This window comes from Cornus florida, unplaced genomic scaffold, assembly GCF_030987335.1.
Source record: "Cornus florida cultivar Cherokee Brave unplaced genomic scaffold, ASM3098733v1 CherokeeBrave_3.0.0_Hap2_Chr06, whole genome shotgun sequence".
NCBI lineage: Eukaryota > Viridiplantae > Streptophyta > Magnoliopsida > Cornales > Cornaceae > Cornus > Cornus florida.
The window spans coordinates 96,516,800-96,523,800 of record NW_026775576.1 but is presented as its reverse complement, the minus strand read 5'-3'; the positions used below and the strand labels follow the sequence as shown (position 1 = coordinate 96,523,800).

The following is a 7,001-nucleotide window of genomic DNA, read 5'->3' as shown; positions in this document are numbered from 1 at the left end:
GTTGGTGTAGTGCCTTATTCTAGGAGACTAGGAGAAATACACACACACACTTTTCTTGCCTTATGAAGCCCCACCAACTTAATGACAAAAAATTGCAGAGTAATTGCTATGGATGTGGCTCGTACTCTATCGTTATAGATAAATTCTGGGTAGTTCATATTCAATCCTAATTATCTTGTTATTTAAGTTACAATTATGATAAGAATGTAACGTGAACAAACCAAGGAAAATATGATTAATTGATTGTTACAATAATAAATATATTATCAAGGTCAACCAAAAATATGTTGATGATAGTGGCGTGTATATGTATAATATAATCAATTTTGTACAAAGTTTAATCTATTTTACATCATTATAGTATTAGTTGACTTAATTTAACAACCACCTACCAAGCAATTTCCGTACAAGTTGTGATCTATTTTCCATAATTATAATATTAATTGACTTAATTCAACAACCACCTCGCAATCTTTAGACAAAAGATCAAACTGAGGACAAAGAAAAAAAAAGTGAAGCTGAATATGCACAAAACAGAACATTGTATTTCTTTTCCCATGTGGGAATACAATTTTCCTACATTCAAAATTTAACGAAGTCCAAACACTACAAGCATAAACCCTTTGGCAGAGAGACAAGCCCTTAATTGTTGTTGTCTACTTCTGTTAATCCAAAAAAGAAATCGTTGTTTGCAGAAGAAATCCCAACTTGTTTTGAATAGCACCTCACCGTCTGCTTTAGATGACTTTGTGGGATCTTAAAAATGCGCCATGATTGATTCTCCGGTGAAGTTACAATCATTGACCCGAGATAAGCTGCCTTCTTGAGTAAAAAATCTATTAACAAGAATTGATCATCTTCGCTTGTAAAACCCGCCAACTTAACAATTTTTAGTTGTTTGAGCTGTGATGCTTTAGAATTGGTTTCACAATCCACCCACAAGTGAGGCTCATGCCAGAATTGGCTGAAAAATGGACATGGGATAGAGATGCAACTTTTGTCAACCTGTATATTTGTTTATAGAGAGAAAGGGAAACATGCATTAAGACATGTACAAATTGAAAAACGTAACATTGCATGAGTGTGAAATTTGAGGAAAAACACTTACATTGACTATCAACTTCTCCAAGAAAGGTGATATGTTTAAGAAGCACGCCAGAGAATTTCTCTTTGCTCCGTCCATTGAAGAACCAATCCACCACAACTCCTTTAACTTGTTGAATTTAAATTCAAGTTTTTCATAAATCACTCCTGCTGCACACAGCCACTTTGGAAAATGACAGATAGTAAGTACTCTTTGTTAGAAATGATATACATATATTATATATAGTATGATAATGTTTGAAATAAGTGAAGGAAAGTGATAAAAAGTGATTTTGTTAAACTAAGTACCTCAAGAAGCCAGCCACTTATTGTGAGACTCTCAATGTCCTTGATTGAGTCTAGAAGATTTAGAACATCCTCGCAATGAAACTCGTTGAGGCCCAAACCTTCTCCCAAATCAAGTATCACATCGACCAAATGTGGAGTGTTTTTCAGATGAATTTGAGGAAGAACTCCTCTGTACCAAAAGACTTGAGATTAGAAGCAGAGAGTGTGACACTTTCCATGTCTGGACAGTCAACTATTGTGAAGCTCTGGAGACACTGGTTTGCTTTGATATTTATTCTTTGTAGTCCATTGCATTTGTCAAGCTTCAAGTTTTCAAGAAGCTGACAGTTGGAGAAAATATTTGTAACCAAGTTCTTGGCTAGGTGGTTTACTGATCTAAGATGCAGAGTCCTGAGAGAAGAAAAGGTGGATGCATCGATGCTTGGCTCGAATACCAAACTGAAATTGCTTGTCATTTGGTTTCTTCCAGTGAAGTCAATATGAACCTCTTTCTCTGCTCCCTTGATGGCTGAGAAAATCAGATCATCGTTCACCCTCTCGGGGATGCCGAGACTGAACTTCCATAGCTCTGGACCATTCCAAGATCCCAAGAACATAGCCATGGCTTGCGTTAGCTTTTTGCAAGCTTCGTGATTGGTTCTTTGATTTGAATCAAAGGCCAAGTCTACCACAAATGGTGTCCAGAGGCTCTTCCATGTAGTTGAGAGACTGCTAGTTCTTACTGCCTCTTTCAAAGTGAGGAATGAAAAGACTCGTTGCAAAATTTCTTGTGGTAAGCTGCTGATAAAATCAAGCTTTTCCTTCTCCATCATATCTGATCTCTGCTTCAAAACCAAAGTGTTATTCCATAAGTAGTGAATCAAACTAGAAAAAAAAATATCACGAATGACAAAACATAGCTTCAAAACCAAAAGGGCATGAAAAAAGTTACAAATAAGAAAAGTTACAGGACTTGTTTGTTTGAGTTTTCTGAAAACATTTTTTTATTCATAAAAAACTAATTAAAACCTAAAAACTGTAAAACAAAAAAATTACACAAAAATCTATTTGGTTTTGAGTTTTTTAGAAAAGTGACAATTTTCAAGATTTCAGAAAATATAGAATGGTTTGAAGAGAACTATATAAAAGATAGTTTTATGAAAACATCTTAAAAGTTGTGTCATCAAAAGATTTGTGTATAATTTTTTGATTTTTAATTCTCAATTGTTTCCACTCAATTTGCATGATTATGACAGAATCAAAAACAGGAGGTAAAGCATCAACAGATGAATTTTCAGACATGATGCAAAAATCAACAAATATGATCTACTCTATATATCGAGTATCCCGCTCTGATACCAAATTGTGAAAATAAAGTTACGCGGGGTGCGAAAACAGTTAGTTGATTTTAATTATGATTAACTCCTTTAATGACATAGATCTGATTATTAGGTCAACTTGCTCAATTTATGATTGATTAAATTATATGATTAATTTAAATATTCACAATCACAAATATATGTAAAGTAAAGCAAGTAAAAGTTTAGAGAGATTACACTAGGATTTTTAGCGAGGAAACCCCAATTGATAAAATACATCAACTGTTTGCATGGGAAAAACCTCATGGACTATTTAGTCCAAAGTAAACCGATCCACTATATTTGAAACAAAGTACACCAAACTTTAACTCTGGCTTACACCCTATCGTTCTACCAAATACCAATTGCTGACAATCTTCTGGCTTTGCAACTCCCCGTCCAACAGCAACTTGACATCAGGCTTATACTTGATATTTGGAGAAGAGTAGCAGGTAGATCAGACAACACTCCTCGAATGCTCTAACCCTTTCAAAGTGTGATCGCTTTTACTTCTGTTCTTCAAGATTTGAACTCAATATAGAAGAATTAAATCTTGTTTTTCATTCGGAATCTCTGAATCTTCAGTATTACTATACTTCCAATGAGATAGAGAATAACACTACTAAATCACTCATGAATATATGCGTATGCTCTAATAAATAAATTTAGAACAATCAGATTTGATTTTCTGAATTTTCTCTCTCTAAAAGGTTTTTTCAAAATATAGAATTGATTTTCTCTAAAGTCATGAATAAACCTAGAAGAATAACAAGGTTTATATAGAGTTTAGAATGTCCTAATGTTGTCAGGACTCTTGGTACCGGTTCTCAATCTTGGTACAGGTTCAAGAAGGTCAGAAACCTTTCCGACGCACTTTGGCTATCGGTTCCGAGCTGTGGTACTGATTCAAGGTTGGCAATGAACAAACCTGTTGTGGATCAAGGTTTGCTACCGGTTCAAAGATTCTCCTACCGGTTCCCGATGGACAGAAGTGAAATCTCTGTTTCCTTCAACCTTTTAAACTCCCTAAAGTGTTCTCACTCACTCACATACCTTTCTAAAGTATTGTTCTTATCATCCCAGAGTGTAATAAATCATGAACACTTGAACTTCTTCAAATCTGCATCCGATCTTCTTCAAAGTTGAAATTGTGAACCGAAAAATTACAATTCGATCGGACTTATTTTGACAACGAAATTAGCCAATTATAAAATATATTTCACAATTTCATCATTAACAATTCGATATCTCATGTTGCGCTTTCTGAGACAGCTGGTATGGACTAAAAGACCCTATTGATTTTCGTTTAACTAAATAGACTTTTATAAAATAAGAATAATGATAGTGAAACCGATGAATTAACCCCAAATAAGTATCGAATTTGACGTATTTTTGTTCACCTCATCTACTTAAATAGTTTTCAAAAATAATTATTTAACACGTGATAAGAATGACTAATCACGTCAAATTCAATACTAATTCGGTAATTCCTTTCGATTCTCCAATCATTACTCATAAAATAAATACCCATGTGGTTAAACAGTAAGCGGTTGGTGGGTCTCGGGTAGGGTGAAAGTGGCGGGTGCTTGGAGAGAGAGAATCTAAGTCAAACACAATTCAGTAATGTGCAATTCATCCAGATGGTCACCCCATCCCTCAAAACTGCCCCAAAGCTTTACAGGATTTCATCATTAACAATTAGATCTCTCATGTTTCTGAGACAGCCATGGAGAATGCCTTCGGTATATAAGAGTTCATGGGTAAAAGGAGACAAAGTCAAAATATGTCAGCTTTGGATGATTTTGTCATTCATAATTCGATCTCTCATAATTAGTCAAAATATGCTAGCTTAATTGTTTTGTTTTTTTAGCAAGTAGCAGCTTAATTGTTGCTCTAACTTGTGTTAGTTAACAAATCACACTACATATGCAGGGTGCTCTGTGTTTATTATAAATAACGGTAATCAATCAGCACAATATTTTATTCATAATATTGAAACACCCAATCTCTCCTTCCAACCATCTGAGCTTAATATTCAATGGTATGAGTTAATACCCATCGATACCATGTATTCTAGCGATGTTGTTTTTATCAGTGTTGGCTACATGCGTTAAGAAATTATATATATATATATATATATATATTTAATTTGTTATTACCTGTGTTAATCACGTGCTGGAATAGAAGGATTTTAAATGTCTCTTGAAAGTGGTGGGCGGGTGTTTGGAGAGAGAGGAGAGAATCTTAAGAGAGAATTAAGCATGTGGTGGTATGCATACAATTGTTTGTTTCAAAATGCATACTATAAACAAACAACTGTTGGCATGCACCAACATTGCCTTTAAAATTAATGAAAGACACTAATTCATTAGGTTATTCAGGCAACTAATCTCTCCATTACGAAAGTACATTCTTAAGTACTTTTCAAGTTTTCATAATTTTATGACTAATTAATTTTTAGTTGTTGTAGTCAGTTAAACTTTTTTTATTTATTTTTTTAAATGAACTAAAAGATACCATTCTTGGAATCATCTCCAATTCTTAAAGAAGGAAGAAATGAGAAACGTGTTATGGGGGACTATAGATTATTCAGTCAATGCCTTTGAAAGGATTTAAGAACCCTAAATGCATAACCAATTGAAACTCCTGCCAAAACCTCCCAACAAACCTTACAGATTCTTTACTGTGATATTAGGATGATGCCAAAAAAGAATTTGGTGTCAAGACTAAGTGATCATGCTTTATCCCCTTTGAAAGTAAAAGATTGAAGGCTTTAAATCTTCAGAGTAAGTGGATGTGTGAATTTCTTCCTAGAATATATATATATATATATATGCCATTGTTAAGGGAAAGAAGATCGGCCAAATTGACGAATTGATCACACAACCACGTGGCTCTAGACTGGCTAGCAACTTGTTAACCAGTCTCAGTGGTTCAAAAACAGAAGACTTCGGTACTTTAAAGTCCATCTTCATGGTTCAAATATGAGGGCTAAGGCTCGTCTCTGTTGACAACCATAAAAGTACCAAAACAGGTTAAAGATTAATGCTGTAACCTAACCAAACAAAAACATAGAGCTCTTACAATATAGATTTCTGTATAAGATCAAAGGATGAAGTTATGAACTTAGGTTCACTTCAATGTTTCGTTGGAATCCAAGCTTATTTTCAGCATGCTTTGAGCAAAAAATAGAGTAGATCCCACTAAGAGTTTTGGGTGGGTCCATAGTGGGAACATGTTACTATGTGTGGTTATATTTGTTTTCTGAAATCTATTTTTGAGTGAATTAGAAATTATCCAAAGTGAGAAGTTTAGAAGTAGGGGTGGCTACTGATCGGATTAGACATCAATTTTAATTCAATGTGCTCTCAACATATTAGAAAAATATGAATCGGTCACTGATTCGTTATCTCACTAATCGAATCTAATTGGATATGGGTTTTTTCCTTAATAGTCCAATATTATTTATTTTTTAACCATAACCCAATAGATAAAATTTCATTTTATGACCATTAATTCATATATTTAAATGACCATTAACTAATACATTTTTAAAGTCCATTAAATGATAATCAACTAATTAAATTAACTTATATATTCTTTGAATATATATATATATAAATTTTACCGATCGGATTGGATCGGATTTTTTACAACCCAATCCGTGATTCGATCCGTGAGCTACAGATTCAATTTTTTTAAATCCGTCACCGATCCATGGTGTAGCAATCCTATTCGATCCATCGGATTCGTAGATTCATAAATTATTTGCTCACCCCTAGTTAGAAGCTCATCACTAGACCTGTTAATGGATCGAATTTTGATTCGAATTCGATCAAATACTCCTTAACTTAACAAATCAAATATGGTTTGGGTTGATCTGATTTGTTAATAATTCGATTCGATTAAAATTATATATCATTATATTTATGTTCTATATCTTATCATATATCAACCATTAGATCATTAAATTTGTTTGGACTGACTAATCACAATTTTGTATGTATTTCTCCCCCAAAAAAAAAAAAAAAAAATTTATGGTGCTACCCGTTCTTTTTCTCTAATCACGAATACACACAAAAAAATAAATAAATAAAAAATGTTCCTCTCTTATTTTTCTTAACTCGTAACTGGAAAATGCCAAACATAGTACGAGTAATTTGGCTGAGATTTGGAGGAGAGAATTATTTGCCCTAATTGCTTGATTTATGCAAAAGTGCATAATTTAATCGAATTGGACGCATAATTTAATCGAATTGGACATTCGATAAA

The 7,001-nt window shown here is 33.5% G+C and overlaps 1 pseudogene; it reads right to left on the bottom strand.

Moving 5' to 3' along the window:
* Nucleotides 1-525: 525 nt before the first annotated feature.
* On the bottom strand, nucleotides 526-2,201 carry LOC132314663 (F-box protein At2g39490-like; annotated as a pseudogene).
* Nucleotides 2,202-7,001: the final 4,800 nt, after the last annotated feature.